This window comes from Hylobates moloch, unplaced genomic scaffold (genome assembly GCF_009828535.3).
Source record: "Hylobates moloch isolate HMO894 unplaced genomic scaffold, HMol_V3 SCAFFOLD_1, whole genome shotgun sequence".
NCBI lineage: Eukaryota > Metazoa > Chordata > Mammalia > Primates > Hylobatidae > Hylobates > Hylobates moloch.
Genome location: NW_026652276.1, coordinates 96,095,950 through 96,111,804, shown reverse-complemented (window position 1 = coordinate 96,111,804; position 15,855 = coordinate 96,095,950). Strand labels below are relative to the sequence as shown.

The following is a 15,855-nucleotide window of genomic DNA, read 5'->3' as shown; positions in this document are numbered from 1 at the left end:
CGAGACCAGCCTGGCCAATATGGTGAAACCCTGTCTCTATTAAATACAAAAATTAGCCAGGCGTGGTGGCGGGCGCTTGTAGTCCCAGTTACCCGGGAGGCTGAGGCAGGAGAATCGCTTGAACCCAGGAGGCGGAGATTGCAGTGAGCCGAGATCGCGCCACTGCACTCCAGCCTGTGCGACAGAGGGGACTCCGTCTCAAAAAAAAAAAAAAAAAAAAATCCGTCAGCCTGCAGGCTTGATGTGTGCTCAAGGAGCCCTCCCTGGCTTAGCTCATAACTGTGTATCAGGGGTGGGGAGGAGTGGGAGGCAGAGGATTACACCAGCCACAGCTTCTCCCTTTCCTTCCCATCCCTCAGTATTATTTCTGGGCTACCCGCGACTGCTGTGTGACTGGGGCAGTTTAACTACCCTCTCTGAGCCACAGTTTTCTTAACGGTAGCAGTTCCGTTACCAAATAAATCCACCATCCCCCTCCCCAGGGCAGGGAGAGAAAATAGGGAAGGTCTGGGAACTAGGGGGCGGGGGTCAGTCCCTGGGAGGGATTAGAGCCCCGGGGCTGGGGGCTGGGTAGACAGGCTCCAATTTTCCCCTCCCAGGTGGGACCCGAGGCTATGGCAGCGCGACAGGCCCTAAGCCAGCGCCTTCCTCGAGTGCTCACAGCCACCATGGCCGCAGTCACTACTACGACCCCCACGTGGCGACCGCGGCTCAGCCGCGCCGCCAGGGGCTGGGAGCCCGCGGAGTTGGGGCGGGCTGGGCTGGTCCGGCTCTTTGTGCCGGCCAGGAGGCGTGGGCTCGCGGAGATGGAGCAATCATAGGAGGTCTTAGCTCTGGAAAGCCAATGGTGGGGTGGCGGGCGGGGAGTAGGCGGTGCTGGCAAGAGACGGGCAGCTGGGCTCCCGCGGGCGGCGGTGGCTGGGGGTCGTGCGTGGCCTCAGTGGTGCGGTGGGACACCCGAGAGAGGCGTCCCGGGGGAGCAAGGCCTGGGGTCCTGCAGTGGAGGTCAGCACCCAATTGTGGGCGCAGCTGGAGAGGGGGCGCCCTGGGGTTCACGAGGCCTTGCAGAGCGCACACCCTTGGCCACGCCCTGCCTGCCGACCCCTCCCGGTTGTTTCCCTCCCCTGTGAATCTGGATCACAGCCCTCACCGTACCTCCACTGGTTTCCTGCTTGCAGAGTTAGAGGGGCGCTCAGCAGGAGCTCTGGGGTGGGGGGGTGGGGAATGGGGGAAGCAGAGGTTTCTGGCCTAGATCCCGATGGCTTCCTGGAGAGTCTGCGAAATCCCTGGCTGCAGGCTCCCTTCCCTAAGGTCTCCTGCCACACCTACATCCCATGGTCCTGCCACCCTCCCTATGTCTCCCGCTGCGCCCGACACCCCCGCCCCTCCAACCCCCGCCCCGAGCCACATCCTCCACCAAGCGCTCTCTGACTGCCTAGAGATTTCCTTGTACATCTCTCCTTCCCCCCACCCGCTGCACTCCCACACATTTCAGGACAGCTGAGATCTTCATTCTGGTGCCTAGGGGGCCACCCTCTTCCCACGCAGTCATCGCCCTAGGGATGGGCATGTGAACCTGAATTGCCCCCATCAGCAGCGATCTCAGGGCTGTTGCTTGGAATTGCTGCCGCAGAACCCTGCTCTCTAGGAAACACCTGGAGTCAGCAGGACCACAAGCAGGCATGTGGCCACCTATGAATACAGACAAAGCTGACCCATGAGAAAGACACTGCTAAGGAAGTCACAGGGATATGCAGCTGGAGCCTTGATCATAGCATACCTGAAGTCCTGTCAGTTCTACACAGTTACAGAAGCCCTTACGACTGTTCTAGCCAGGATGCACTGGTATTTTCCACTTCTTTTCTTTTCTTTTTTTTTTTTTTTTTGAGACAGGGTCTTCCTCTGTCGCCCAGGCTGGAGTAGTGCAGTGGTGCAACTATGGCTCACTGCAGCCTCCACTGCCTGGGCTCAACCGATCCTCCCACCTCAGCCTCCTCTGCCACTGCTCTTAGCTAATTTTTTTTTTTTTTTTTTTTTGAGACAGAGTCTCACTCTGTTGCCCAAGCTGGAGTGCAGTGGCGAGATCTGGGCTCACTGCAACCTCCACCTCCCGGGTTCAAGCGATTCTCCTGACTCAGCCTCCCGAGTAGCTGGGACTACAGGGGTGGACCACCACGCCCAGCTAATTGTTGTATTTTTAGTAGAGACGGGGTTTCACCATGTTGGCCACAATGATCTCAATCTCCTGACCTTGTGATCCGCCTGCCTGGGCCTCCTAAAGTGCTGGGATTACAGGCGTGAGCCACCGCGCCAGGCCGCTCTCAGCTAATTTTTAACTTTTTGTTTGGGTTTTTTTTTTAAGAGTCTCACTCTGTCACCCAGGCTGGAGTTCAGTAGCTCGAGCGTGGTTCACTGCAACTTCCGCCTCCTGGGTTCAGGCGATTCTTGTGCCTCAGCCTCCCAAGTAGCTGGGATTACAAGTACACACCACTACGCCCGGCTAACTTTTTATATTTTTAGTAGAGACAGGGTTTCACCATGTTGGCCGGGTGGGTCTCGAACTTCTGATCTCAGGTGATCTGCCTGCCTCAGCCTCGCAAAGTGCTGGGATTACAGGTGTGAGCCACTGCACCTGGCCTGCTAATTTTTAATTTTTACTTTTTGGTGGAGATGAGGTATCAGTATGTTGCCCAGCCTGGTCTCGAACTCCTGGGCTCAAGTGATCCTCCTGCCTTGACCTATCAAATCCTTGGATTACAGGCATGAGCCACAGCACCCATCGTATTTTCTATTTCTTGCAACATGAAGATCCTAACTGACAATATGTTCATTGCATCTTCAAATCAACCCTGGGAAGATATTATGTCTTACTTTACAGTTTAGGAAACCAAGGCTCCAAGGAGCTAATTTATTCAGGATCCCTCAGCAAGGCAGTGGTAAATTGGGACCAGAGTCTGGGCTTTCCTGACTCTCTACTAGGTGCTGTATTTACTAGACCAAGGTGGGAACAACATACACAGCCGAATCTCAATTTTGCACCGTGGCAGACATTACCAATCAACTGCCGAATGATTTCCCCGGTAACCCACAAAAGGAGTCTGACTTCCTGTCCTCTTAGGAGATCAGATCTGTTTCCAAGCCATTAAGAGTTCATCCTGGCTCCCCGTCCCACAGCCTCATTCCATCTGGATTGAATGCAATCCAGTAGAATCAAAGGAAAAGAGGATTCTCAAACTCCCAAATCCAAGGGCCTCTGCCCAGCTGCAAGCTGTACGGGGACAGCCACAATCTCCCCTCCTCCCCCAAGTCTCCAGCTGGAGACAAGACATAGAGACCCAGAGAGGGGCCAAGATTTCCTGGACTCACACAGAACCTGGGGGCAGAGCTCGGAAGTGTGGCTGCTCCAATTCCTTCTTTAAAAAAAATTAGAGGGGGCCAGGCATGGTGGCTCATGCCTGTAATCCCAGCACTTTGGGAGGCCGAGGTGGGCAGATTGCTTGAACTCAAGAGTTGAAGACCAGCCTGGGCAACACAGCAAAACCCCACCTCTACTAAAACTATAAAAACGAACTGGGCGTGTAGTCCCAGCTACTGGGGAGGCTGAGGTAGGAGGATCACTTGAACCTAGGAGGTTGAGGCTGCAGCGAGCTGTGTACTGCACGCCAGCTTGGGTGACAGAATGAGACCCTGTCTCAAAAAATAAAAATATTAAAATAAGTTAGCTGTGGCCAGACACAGTGGCTCACATCCATAACCCCAGCAATTTGGGAGGCCAAGGTCGGGTGGGCATCACTTGAGGTCAGAAGTTTGAGACCAGCCTGGCCAACATGGTAAAACCTTGTCTCTAATAAAAATACAAAAATTAGGCCAGATGCAGTGGCTCAGGCCTGTAATCCCAGCACTTTGGGAGGCCGAGGAGGGTGGATCATTTGAGGTCAGGAGTTCAACACCAGTCTGGTCAACATGGTGAAACCCCATCTCTACTAAAAATACAAAGATTAGGTCGGGGGCTGTGGCTCACACCTGTAATCCCAGCGCTTTGGGAGGCCGAGGTGGGCAGATCACGAGGTAAGGAGTTCAAGTCCAGCCTGACCAACATGGTGAAACCCCGTCTCTACTAAAAAAATACAAAAATTGCCAGGCACAGTGGCTCACGCCTGTAATCCCAGCATTTTGGGAGGCTGAGGTGGGCAGATCACAAGGTCAAGAGATCAAGACCATCCTGGGCAACATGGTGAAACCCCCTCTCTACTAAAAATACAAAAATTAGCTGGGCATGATAGCGCACACCTGTAATCCCAGCTGCTCAGGAAGCTGAGGCAGGAGAATCGGTTTAACCCAGGAGGCCAAGGGCGCGCCACTGCACTCTAGCCTGGCAACAGAGCAAGACTCTGTCAAAAAAAAAAAAAAATTAGCTGGGCATAGTGGCGCACGCCTGTAATCCCAACTACTCAGAAGGCTGAGGCAGGAGAATCACTTGAACCCAGAAGGCAAAGGTTGCAGTGAGCCCAGATCACGCCACTGCACTCCAGCCTGGGTGACAGAGCAAGACTCCGTCTCAATGGCCGGGCGCGGTGGCTCACGCCTGTAATCCCAGCACTTTGGGAGGCTGAGGAGGGTGGATCACAGGTCAGAAGATCGAGACCATCCTGGCTAACACGGTGAAACCCCATCTCCACTAAAAAATACAAAAAAATGAGCCGGGCGTGGTGGCGGGCGCCTGTAGTCCCAGCTACTCGGGAGGCTGAGGCAGGAGAATGGCGTGAACCTGGGAGGCAGAGCTTGCAGTGAGCCGAGATGGCGCCACTGCACTCTAGCCTGGGCGACAGAGTGAGTCTCTGTCTCAAAAAAAGAAAAAAAAGACTCCGTCTCAAAAACAAAAACAAAACAAAAAAATACAAAGATTAGCCAGGTGGTAGTGGCACACGCCTATAATCCCAGCTACTCAGGAGGCTGAGGCAGGAGACTTGCTTGAGCCTGAGAGGCTAAGGCTGTGGTGAGGCCAGATCGTGCCACTGCACTCTAGCCTGGGCAACAAGAGTGAGACTCCGTCTCAAAAAAAAAAAACGCCAGGTACGGTGGCTCATGCCTGTAATCCCAGCACTTTAGGAGGCCGAGGCAGGTGGATCACGAGGTCAGGATTTTGAGACCAGTCTGACCGACATGGTGAAACCCCATCTCTACTAAAAAAAAATACAAAAATTAGCCAGGCGTGGTGGTGCGCGTCTGTAATCCCAGCTACTCGGGAGGCTGAGGCAGGAGAATTGCTTGAACCCGGGAGGTGGAGATTGCAGTGAGTGGAGATCTTGCCACTGCACTCCAGCCTGGGTGACAGAGTGAGACTCCATGTCAAAAAAGAAAAAAATTAGCCGGGCATGCTGGTGTGTGCCTATAGTCCCAGCTACGCAGGAGGCTGAAGTGGGAGGATCGATTGAGCCTGGGAGGTGGAGGTTGCAGTGAGCCAAGATCATGCCACTGCACTCTAGCCTGGGCGACAGAGCGAGACCTGTCATATATAAATAAATAAAGTAAATACATAAACAAAAGAAAAAGCCATTCGAATATTGGACAGGAGACCAAGGGGGAGGGCTGCTTTGCATAAGGAGTCCGCCTAAGGATTATTTAATTCTTTCCAGGAAACTTTGGTTTGACTTTACTATCTACTTTTGATTAAGGGCTGAGGCTCAGGGAAGTTACACTTAACTTGTGGATTTGTATCTGAGACAAAAGATAACACAAAAAGTTACTCTTGATTGCTGGAAAGGTTATTGGTCAGGTTGTTGGGTTTTGTGTTTCTGAATTGAATTTAGGAATCTTCCTTCCTTCATTCCCTTCCTTCCTCCCTCCCTCCTTTCCTTTCTTTTTTTCTCTCTTCTTTTCTTTCTACCTTCCTTCCTTCCTTTCTCTCTTTCTTTCTTTCTAAGATGGGGGTCTCACTATATTGCCCAGGCTGGAGGGCAGTGATGCAATCATAGCTCACTGCAGCCTCAAATTCCTTAAGTGATCCCTCTGGCCTCAGCCTCCCTAGTAGCTGGGACTACAGTCATGTGCCGCCACGCTCAGCTAATTTTTTTTTTTTTTGAGATGGAGTTTCACTCTTGTTGTCAAGGCTGGAGTGCAATGATGTGATCTCGGCTCACTGCAAGCTCCAGCTCCCGGGTTCACGCCATTCTCCTGCCTCAGCCTCCCGTGTCACCCCCCACTAATTTTTGTATTTTATAGAGACAGGTTTCACCTGTTACCAGATGGTCTTGACTCTGACCTCTGACTGCCTGTCTCCAGAGTCTCGCTCTGTCGCCCAGGCTGGAGTGCAGTGGCGTGATCTTGGCTCACTGCAAGCTCTGCCTCCCGGGTTCCAGTGATTCTCCTGCCTCAGCCTCCCGAGTAGCTGGGACTACAGGCGCTTGCCACCACGCCCGGCTAATTTTTTGTATTTTTAGTAGAGACGGGGTTTCACCGTGTTAGCCAGGATTGTCTCGATCTCTTGACCTCGTGATCCACCCGCCTCAGCCTCCCAAAGTGCTGGGATTACAGGCGTGAGCCACTGCGCGCGGCCTAATTTTTTTTTTTTTTTTTGTATGTTTAGTAGAGACAGGGTTTCATTGTGTTAGCTAGGATGGTCTCGATCTTCTGACATTGTGATCCGCCCCCCTCGGCCTCCCAAAGTGCTGGGATTACAGGCGTGAGCCACCGCGCCCGGCCCAAAGGGCTTTTAAATGTGTCTGGCTGCCGGGCGCGGTGGTTCACGCCTGTAATCTCGGTACTTTGGGAGGCCGAGGCAGGCGGATCACCTGAGGTCGGGAGTTCGAGACCAGCCTGACCAACATGGAGAAATACCGTCTCTACTAAAAACACAAAATTAGCTGGGTGTGGTGGCACATGCGTGTAATCCCAGCTAATCAAGAGGCTGAGTCAGGAGAATCGCTTGAACCTGGGAGGCGGAGGTTGCGGTGAGCCGAGATCGCGCCATTGCACTCCAGCCTGGACAACAAGAGTGAAACTCCGAAAAAAAAAATGTGTCTAGCCGCCCAAAGGGCCCCATCACCGGACGAGTCCAGCCCCACCCAGCTTGGCGCGGCAGGCGCGTCTATTGCGCCACCTGGCGGTCGCCTGGAGCCCCACAACCCAACCAACCAGGTAGGGGAGATGGTGCGAGGGCGGGCGCGCGGGTTGCTGGGGTCTAGGATGGGGCTGTCCCTGCTGCAGCTCTTAGGAACAGACCCAGGGCCGCCCTGCCGCATCGTTTGTTCCGGCTTCCCTAAGGAAGGCAATCTGGGGATGGGCCCTGCAGGACGCTGTTACTTCGCCTTCGGTCCAGCACCCCACCTCTCCCAGGTGCAGGGGCCAGAGCGCGGTTCTTGCCCTGAATTAGGTGAATTAGGCGGACAGCGCGCAGTTTGCCAGTAACTCCAGCAAGCCTCATTCTTGGGACAGTTATGCCCATTGTATATGCATGGAAAAACTGGGGCTGAGCTTTTAGATTGGGGGTGAGGCTGCTGCTCGGGTCCAGCGCTTGGACCTTCACTCCAGCCTGCCCCAGCCTGGGGTGGAGGGCTGCCCTCTCCCTCTCTCCCAACATACGCATGCCCCATCAGCCGCCAGGGAAGGGATCATTCTGGAGGGCCTGTTTTATCTCCGCCGACCCATTCCCGTCTGCTGGGTGAAAGATTCCCTTTATTTAGAGGAAGAGAGTTAGTCCCGGAGAGGGCCAGGACTGGGCTGAGTCACTCCGGGGGCCCGGACAGGGCCAACCCTGCCTGCTCCAAGCCAAGAGCCTTGAGCCCCGTTTTGAGGGCAGACTCAGCCCCCACCCCACCCCACCCCACCCTAAAATCAGTTTCAGGGACGGGGGTTCCGAGAGGATGGGGCCGTCCCACCCTAAGTCTTCCGGCATCATCCCCACCTCGTCGCCGCTGGTGCCTGTAGATGTCTGGGCGGAGGGGAAGACGCGAGAGTGGGCGAGCTCCGCGGTCCGCAGGGGCTGGGAGGAGGGGCTAGAGCGCGGGCAACGCCCCCTCCCCCAGCCCATCTGGAGCAAGCCTCGCCCCCACCCCAACTCCCAGGAATTCTGCTGAGTCACTTCCGAGGCCACAGCTGCAACCTTGGGAACAATACGAGTCATTCAGTTCACTAGGCAGCGGCCCAGCGCTCCCCTGGGGGACCTGGCCACGGTCTCTTGTTAGAAGCCTCTTCATGGCCAACGTGGCCAACCCCACCTCACCCCTATCGTCTCCCCCGGCCACACCCTGGGCCAATCGGGCTCCCACCTCAGGCCCTTTGCAGTAAGCTGTGTTGCATGCCTGGTACCTCCTTCCCGCCGGGGCACCTGTAGCCTGGACGTCCTCCCACCCTCACTGCCAAGGCCCCTGCTCCAGCGGGGGCTGCGTCAGGGAAGAGCAAGCGAGCGTCTGAGAGCCTGATCCGCAGGCGGCTCGGATGGGCACTTAGATTGGCAACGATGTCCAGGTACAAACTGCAGACCTGGAGCGCCCACATGCTGGATGGTACTAGGGGACAGGTTGTGCGCCCAGGTCTGTGTGGCCGTGCGCGAGACTGCTCGTGGGCAGCGTGGGAATAAGGGCACCGAGTGTGCCTTTCACAATTTCCCTGCTAACCTGGATGTCGGCCACAGAACTATTGTATGCCAGCTCCGAGCCCACCCATCACAGCGGGGACGTGACTCCGGCATGGGGGCTGCACACTACATTTCCCAGAATCCATGGCTGCCAGCTTCCTGCTGGTCTGGACCAATAGCAGGTACCAGGGCTGTAAGCTTTCAGGGGCGTGGACGCGGTTAGCATTTGATGACGCTTAGGGACCCTTTCTCAGAATCAAGGTTAAAAAAAAATTGTAGTGAAAGATACATAACATAAAGTTTACCATTGTAACCTTTTTTTTTTTTCTTTGAGATGGAGTCTCCTTCTGTCGCCCAGGCTGGAGTGCAATGGCGTGATCTCAGCTCACTGCAAGCTCCGCCTCCCAGGTTCATGCCATTCTCCTGCCTCAGCCTCCTGAGTAGCTGGGACTACAGGCGCCCACCACCGCGCCCGGCTAATTTTTTGTATTTTTAGTAGAGACGGGGTTTCACCGTGTTAGCCAGGATGGTCTCAATCTCCTGACCTCGTGATCTGCCCGCCTCGGCCTCCCAAAGTGCTGGGATTACAGGCATGAGCCACCGCGCCTGGCCAATTTTATATATTTTTTAATAGAGACAGGGTCTGGTTGTGTTACCCAGGCTGGTCTTGAACTCCTGGGCTCAAGTGATCCTCCTGCCTCAGCCTCCCAAAGTGCTGGGATTACAGGTGTGAACCACCATGCCGACATTTTTCTTAGCTTGGGTGGTTCCCTGCAATCCTTGGAGTCCCTCGTCCTGCAGCTCATTACTCCAATGTCTTCCTCCGTCTTCAGGTGGCCGTCTCCCCACTGTCTCTCTATGTGTCCTCTCCTCTTCTTCTAAGGACACCAGTCATGTTGGATTTAAGGGCTCATCTTAATCCAGCATGATTTCACCTTAACTAATTACAATCCAACATGATTTCACCTTAACTAATTACATCTGCAAAGACCCCATTACAAATAAGGTCATATTCTAGGCCGGGCATGGTGGCTCACGCCTGTAATCCCAGCACTTTGGGAAGCCAAGGCGGGCAGATCACGAGGTCAAGAGATGAAGACTATCCTGGCTAACATGGTGAAACCCCGTCTCTACTAAAAATACAAAAAATTAGCTGGGCATGGTGGCAGGCACCTGTAGTCCCAGCTACTTGGGAGGCTGAGGCAGGAGAATGGCATGAACCCGGGAGGCAGAGCTTGCAGTGAGCCGAGATCGCGCCACTGCACTCCAGCCTCGGGGACAAGCGAGACTCCGTCTCAAAAAATAAATAAATAAAGCCGTATTCTGAGGTTCCAGGTGGAAATGAATATTTGGGGGACACTGTTTACCCTAGCACATCGAGTTTCATCTCATAATCCCCAGGCCTCTTTCCCCCCCACTTCATAGGGTTGATCCACTTATTAGTATGAAGAGGTCTCTGGTGAGCTCCAATTGTGGATCACAGGGGTGGTTGGGGATCAGAGGACAGAGGGACAGTCCTTGCCCCCAAAGAGTTCATGGTTTCATCCACAATAAAGTACAACTTTAGGTATCACAAAAATGAGTGTTGGGGTGGGTGCAGTGGCTAACATCTGTAATCCCAGAACTTTGGGAGGCCGAGGAGGGCAGATCACCTGAGGTCAGGAGTTCAAGACCAGCCTGGCCAACATTCAAAACCTCGTCACTACTAAATACACAAAAATTAGCCAGGCATGGTGGTGGGCGCCTGTAATCCCAGCTACTCGGGAGGCTGAGACAGGAGAATCTCTTGAACCTGGGAGGCAGAAGTTGCAGTGAGCCAAGATCAAGCCACTGCACTCCAGCCTGGGCAATAAGAGTGAAACTCCACCTCAAAAAAAAAAAAAAAAAAAAAAAGTGTTAATGATAGTTCCTGTTGTTTGCTGTTGGGGCCTAATTCTGGCCCAGGCAAGCATCTGGGAGAGTTTCACAGAACCCTGAAGTTTCTCTCCTCCCGGCCTCCTGCCACCTGCCTGTCCTCCTCCTTTCTCCTCTGCCCAGCCACTCTGGTCCATGATGTGTGAAACACTCAAGGTCTCACTTACACACTGCGAGGGTCCCTTCTCTGGGGAGAATACTTTCCCCTGGTCTTGCTGGTTCTGGCCATAACTCAAATGTTGCATCCTCCTAGCACGTCTTCCCTGGAATTCTCTTTCCCAGCCTCTCTGACCCATTCCTCCTTTTTCCCTATAATCTGTCACAAGATGCATTTTTCTTTTTCTTTTTTTTTTTTTCTTTTTTGAGATGGAGTTTCACTCTCGTTGCCCAGGCTAGAGTGCAATGGCACGATCTTGGCTCACCACAACTTCTGCCTCGCAGGTTCAAGCAATTCTCCTGCCTCAGCCTCCCGAGTAGCTGGGATTACAGGCATGCAACACCACGCCTGGCTAATTTTGTATTTTTAGTAGAGACGGAGTTTCTCCATGTTGAGGCTGGTCTCGAACTCCCGACCTCAGGTGATCCGCCCACCTCGGCCTCCCAGAGTGCTGGGATTACAGGCGTGAGCCACCGCTCCTGGCCACAAGATATGTTTTTCATTGCAGCAGTCCTTCCCTTCCCCTTTCCCTCTCCTTCCCCTTCCCCTTCTCCTCCCTTTTTTTCCTTTCCTAGAGAGGATCTTGCTCCGTTATCCAGGCTGGAGTGCAATGGCACAATCATGGCTCTCTGCAGCCTCAACTCCTGGACTCAAGGAGTCCTCCCACTTCAGCCTCCCAAGGGGGACCTGGGACCACAGGCATGCACCACAATGTCCAGCTAATTTTGTTTATTTTTTGTACTGACGGGGTCTCACTGTGTTGCCCAGGCTGATCTCAAACTCCTGGGCTGAAGCGATCCTCCCACCTCCCAAGTGCTGGGATTACAGGCATGAACCACTGTGCCCAGCCTGACCTGTTTATTTTCTGTCCTCCACTAGAACAGTGCTTGGCAGTAGCAGGCCCTTGACCAATGTTTGCCAAATAAATGATGAATTGAATGAGATAATGCATCTAAGTGTCCAGCGCAGAGGAGTGATTCAATCAACATAAACTATAACCACTAATACTATTATGAATTCTAGTAAGGAAGGAGTCCCACACTGCATGGGTGTCCCCAAGTCTCAGGAACATTCAACATGAAAACCAATGAAGCCGGGTGCAGTGGCTCACACCTGTAATCTCAGCACTTTAGTCTCTACTAAAAATGCAAAAATTAGCCAGGTGTGATGGCAGGCACCTGTAATCCCAGCTACTCGGGAGGCTGAGGTATAAGAATCGCTTGAACCCAGGAGGCAGAGGTTGCAGTGAGCCAAGATTGCGCCACTGCACTCCAGCCTGGGTGACAGAGAGAGACTCCATTTTGAAAAAAAAAAAAGAAAGATGGAAACCAGTGAGTGTTGGGTGCAAAGACCCCAGGGACAGAGTCAGTGCCAGCACCTGGCTGCTCTCATTCTCACACAGGCCTTTCTGGGATTGGAGAGGCCGGATCTGGGTGACAGTTCCTCACAGTGTCCCCACAGCTCATGGCGTGAGAGCCCCCTGGAGCGCCTGGCTGACTGTGGTGGGCAGTGGGACTCTAAGGCCAGGACGGAGCACTAGACCCTGTGAGTTCACTGAGACCCTGGCACAGGACCTGGAAATGAGGCAGGCTATGGTAGTGGTCTGTGACCGCCCCACTCTCCACTCCTTTTCAATTCATCCACAGTGGGGTCCGAAGCCAGGCACAGTGGCTGTAATCCCAGCACTTTGGGAGGCAGAGGTGGGAAGATTCCTTGAGTCCAGGAGTTTGAGACCAGCCTGGGCCATGTGGTGAAACCCCATTACGACAAAAGTTAGCCAGGATGGTTGCACATGCTACCATCTATCTTTCTTTTTTTCTTTTTTTTTTTGAGGTGGAGTTTCATTCTTGTCTCCCAAGCTGGAGTGCAATGGCATGATCTTAGCTCACTGCAACCTTTGCCTCCTAGGTTCAAGTGATTCTCCTGCCTCAGCCTCCCAAGTAGCTGGGATTACAGGCACCTGCCACCATACCCAGCTCATTTTTTTGTATTTGTAGTAGAGAGGGGGTTTCGCCATGTTGGCCAGGCTGGTCCCCAACTCCTGACCTCAGGTGATCCACCCGCTTCGGCCTCCCAAAGTGCTGGGATTACAGGTGTGAGCCACCACGCCTGGTCGCCATCATCTATCTTTCTTTCCTTTTCTTTCTTTTTCTTTCTCTCTTAAATAGAGAAAGATTCCCCCTATGTTGCCCAGGCTAGTCTCTAAACTCAAGAATGAATTCTAGGCTGGACGCTGTGGCTCACGCCTGTAATCCCAGCACTCTGGGAGTCCGAGGCAGGTGGATCATGAGGTCAAGAGTTCGAGACCAGCCTGGTCCACATGGTGAAACCCCGTCTGTACTAAAAATACAAAAATTAGCCGGGCGTGGTGGCACACCCCTATAATCCCAGCTACTCAGCAAGCTGAGGCAGGAGAATTGCTTGAACCCAGCGGGCGGAGGTTGCAGTGAGCCAAGATGGTGACATTGCACTCCAGCCTGGGTGACAGGGCGAGACTCTGTCTCAAAAAAAAAGAATGAATTCTAGTGTAAACTGTGGACTCTGGGTGATACTGTGTCAACGTAGTTTCATCAGCTGTAACATGTAGCCCTCCTGTGGGGACAGCAAGTACCTGGGAACTTTCTGCACTCACCATTCAGTTTTGCTGGGAACCTAAAACTGCTCTAAAAAACAAAGTCTATTAATTTTCTTGGAACTGCACTCACTGCAACCTCTACCTTCCAGGTTCAAGCAATTCTCCAGCCTTGCCTCCTTAGAACTGGGATTATAGGCATGTGCTACCACGCCCAGCTAATTTTTTTTTTTTTTCAAGACGGAGTCTAACTCTGTCACCCATGCTAGGGTACAATGGCGCGATTTTAGCTCACTAAAACCTTCACCTCCTGGGTTCAAGTGATTCTCCTGCCTCAGCCTCCCGACTAGCTGGGATTATAGGCACGTGTCACCACGCCCAGCTAATTTTTGTATTTGTAGTAGGGACGGGGTTTCGCCATTTGGCCAAGATGCTCTTGAACTCCTGACCTCAAGTAATCCACCTGTCTCAGCCTCCCAAAGTGCTAGGATTACAGGTGTGAGCCACCGGGCCAGGCTTGAACTGCATATCTGGCCTTCTCACTCCTAGGGATCCTCCCACTCATACCTAATAGCCTCAGGGCCGTTGCATGAGGTACTCGCCTTGGTGAGTGGCCCTCACCCCAACTACAGCTAATTTCTCTTCATCTTCCTCACATCCCTTCTGCAGAAGCCCTACCCTTCCCTAGACCATGTCATGATTCCGTCGCATCCTCTGCCATTGTCCCTCGGAATATTTCTAGATGGCATTTATCACTGTGGATAGTTATCACTACTCAGAGTTTTGGCTAAGATCAAGTGTACCATCATCGTGGGTAATTAAATATGCATTTTTAATTAATTAAATATTTAAGTAATTAGTCATATTTGATTAATTAAATATTTGCATTTAATTACAGGTGGCTCATACCTGTAATCCCAGTACTTTGGAAGGTGGAGGCAAGAGGGACTGCTTGAGGCCAGGAGTTTAAGATCAGCCCAGGCAATATAGCGAGACCTCCATCTCTACAAAAGATTTTTAAAAATTAGGGCTGGGCGCGGTGGCTCATGCCTGTAATCCCAGCACTTCGGGAGGCTGAGGCGGGTGGATCACGAGGTCAGGAGATCGAAACCACCGTGAAAGCCCGTCTCTACTAAAAATATAAAAAATTAGCTGGGCGCGGTGGCAGGCACCTGCAGTCCCAGCTACTCGGGAAGCTGAGGCAGGAGAATGGCGTGAACCCGGGAGGCGGAGCTTGCAGCGAGCCGAGATCGCGCCACTGCACTCCAGCCTGGGCAACAGCGAGACTCCGTCTCAAAAAAAAAAAAAAAAAAAAATTAGCCAGGTGAGGCCGGGCACGGCGGCTCACGCCTGTAATCCCAACACTTTGGGAGGCCGAGGCGGCCGGATCACGAGGTCAAGAGATTGAGACCATCCTGGCTAACATGGTGAAACCCCGTATCTACTAAAAATACAAAAAATTAGCCGAGCGTGGTGGCAGGCGCCTGTAGTCCCAGCTACTCAGGAGGCTGAGGCAGGAGAATGGCATGAACCCGGGAGGCGGAGGCTGCAGTGAGCCGAAACCGCCCCACTGCACTCCAGCCTGGGCGACAAAGCAAGACTCTGTCTCAAAAAAAAAAAAAGGAAAGTCTTGGCCAGGTGCAGTGGCTCATGCTGGTAATCCCAGCCCTCTAGGAGACCAACAGATAGAAGGATCACTTGATGTCAGGAGTTCGAGGCTGCAGTGAGCGACGATCACACCACTGCACTAAGCCTGGGCATCAGAACGAGATCACATCTCTAAAAATAAAAATAAAATAGCCGGGCGTAGTGGCTCACACCTGTAATCCCAGAACTTTGGGAGGCCGAGGCAGGTGAATCACCTGAGGTTAGTAGTTTGGGACCAGACTGGCCAACATGGTGAAACCCCATCTCTACTAAAAATACAAAAAAAATTAGCCTGGTGTGGTGGCGTGTGCCTGTAATCTCAGCTACTCAAGAGGCTGAGACAGGAGAATCGGTTGAACCCAAGAGGCAGAGGTTGCAGTGAGCCAAGAACACGCCATTGCACTCTAGCCTGGGTGACAAGAGTGAAACTCCATCTAAAAAAATAAATAAATAAAATAAAAGGGCCTTATGCCTGTAATCCCAGCACTTCGGGAGGCCAAGGCGGGCGGATCACCTGAGGTCAGGAGTTCGAGACCAGCCTGTACAATATAGCGAAACCCTGTGTCTACTAAAAACACAAAAATTAGCCAGGCATGGTGGCACGTGCCTGTAGTCCCAGCTACAACGGAGGATGAGACAGGAGAATTGCTTAAACCCGAGAGGCAGAGGTTGCAGTGAACTGAGATCGCATCACTGCACTCCAGCCTGGATGACAGAGCGAGACTCTGTCTCAAAAAAATAACAAGAAGCATAAAATAAAATAAAAGTACTAGGCCAGACGCGGTGGCTCACGCTTGTAATCCCAGCACTTTGGGAGGCCGAGGCGGGCAGATCACGAGGTCAGGAGATCGAGACCACGGTGAAACCCCGTCTCTACTAAAATACAAAAAAATTAGCCAGGCGTGGTGGCGGGCGCCTGTAGTCCCAGCTACTCGGAGAGGCTGAGGCAGGAGAATGGCGTGATCCCGGGAGGCGGAGCTTGTAGTGAGC

At 52.9% G+C, this 15,855-nt stretch overlaps 1 protein-coding gene across 3 annotated transcripts in view; it reads left to right on the top strand.

Moving 5' to 3' along the window:
- Positions 1-15,855, top strand: part of FBXL18 (F-box and leucine rich repeat protein 18) — a 196,509-nt gene that overhangs the window by 52,640 nt on the left and 128,014 nt on the right. The window lies entirely within an intron of this gene.